We start from the raw sequence: 2,090 nt of genomic DNA on the forward strand, positions 1-2,090 counted from the left end.
GACAGAGTGAGACTCCAACTCAAAAAAAAAAAAAAAAAAATCTGTCTTACTCATCCCATTTTTAGTAATCATCTAAAGATTTCCACCCTGGAAAGGGACTTGATTTTTCTTGACTTTCCCCTTCTTTTTTCTCTGTTTTGGCCCTATCAATATTTTCTGCATACACTTCATTTCTTTTCTTTTTTTTTGAATCAGAGTCTCACTCTGTCACTCAGGCTGGAGTGCAGTGGCACATTCATGGATATCACAGCCTCAACCTGCTGGGCTCAGGTGATCCTTCTGCCTCATCCTTCAAAGTAGCTGAAACTACAGGAGCATGCTACCATGCCTAGCTATTTTTTTGATTTATTGTCGAGTTGAGGTCTTGCCATGTGGCTTAGACTGGTCTCGAATGCCTGGACTTGGGCAGTCCTCTCACCTCCGCCTCCCAAAGTGCTGGGATTACAGGCGTGAGCCACTGAGCTCGGCCCACTCCATTTGTTAACCAGTGTAAAATGTCCACTCACCTGGAATGAGTCCCCAGGCTTACCCCTCTGCCTTTCACACTTTGGCCCTCTGCCTGATTCGCATTTTCTTGTGAATTAATCAAAAGTTTTAATTAGCATCTATAAGAATCATAGAGGAAGCTGAGGCAGCAAATTTGACAGGGCTTCTCAGTTTTTGTTGCTGTTGTTTGAGTTGGAATCTCACTCTGTCACCCAGGCTGGAATGTAGTGGCATGCTCATGGCCACTGCAGCCCCGACCTGCTGGGCTCAGGTGATCCTTCTGCCTTAGCCTCCGAAGTAGCTGGAACCACAGACGTGTGCCACCACGCCCAGCTAATTTTTTTTTTTTTTTTTTGAGTTGAAGTCTTACTCTGTCACCCAGACTGGAGTGCAGTGGCCGCTCCCAGCCACTGCAGCCTCGACCTGCTGGGCTCCGGCGATCCTTTCGCTTCAGCCTTCCAAGTAGCGGAACTATAGGCGTGCGCTACCTCACCTGGCTAATTTTTGATTTATTGTAGATATGCGGTCTCGTCAAGTTGCCCAGACGGGTCTCGAACCCGTGGGCTCAGGCAATTCACTCACCTCGTCCTCCCAAAGCTCTGGTATTACAGGCTGAGCCACCGAGCCCAGCCTAATTTTTTGTTTTAAATTGTAGAAACAAGGTCTCACCAAGTTTCCCAGGCTGGTCTCAAACCCCTGGACTCAGGCAAGCCTCTCACCTCTGCCTCCCAAAGTGCTGGGATTACAGGCGTGAGCCACTGTGCCCTGTCTGCTTCTCAGACTTTTGCTTGATTTTGCAGCAGCAAAGTTACATGGGATGCCTAAGCAGAAGGTGACCATGCCCCGTAGTCTCAGCATTTACATAATCTTGGTAATGAGCATATTCAATGGGTAAATATCAGCCAGTCCCACATGGCTTGCATACACAGCCAGCTTATCAACTGCTTCATCTAGAGTGTTCCTCTCAACACTTACAGGAGTAGTTAAAACAGTCTCACTTCTCAAAGTCAACAGACCTTAACAGCGCCTTTTCTCCAGCCCACCGGGCTGTTTGTACCTGCTGTCCGTCTGTGTCATGGACAGCCATCTGTGATTGTTCCACAGTGAGCTGTGTCCTCTGTCAACCCAAACATATTCTTCCACTCTTCAGAATTCAAAACCAAAGACACCACCACTAAATTAGTCACTCTCACAATCAATTTCAGTAAGGGTTTCTCAGGAAACAGATGATACTGATCCACAAATGAGATAATCCTTCCACACTCTACTTTCATGCGGGGTTCAATAGTTTCTTGGTTTCGCCTTCCCCCGACATGGACAACTTTCTTGGGGACCAGAATTCTGTTGTCTCGCATAATTCTACCCTTTGAAGGCAGCGTTGAGGTCAGTGACTGAAGCTCAGACTGACCAAAATCTGAGCTTGGCCTAGCATCATGTGCCACCCAGCTCTCTCTTTAGATTTTATTTTAGCTATTACAGATAACAAAACCCTAGAGATGACATCTTTTGCTTTTCTCTTATTAGTCTGCGTTTCCTTATGTATCCGTGAAGGAATTCCTCAACTCTAAATTCCATTAGTGGCTATGGCGGTGCCTCAACATCTA

Source organism: Carlito syrichta, unplaced genomic scaffold (assembly GCF_000164805.1).
Source record: "Carlito syrichta isolate Samal-C Ts95f unplaced genomic scaffold, Tarsius_syrichta-2.0.1 Scaffold312893, whole genome shotgun sequence".
Classification (NCBI taxonomy): Eukaryota; Metazoa; Chordata; class Mammalia; order Primates; family Tarsiidae; genus Carlito; species Carlito syrichta.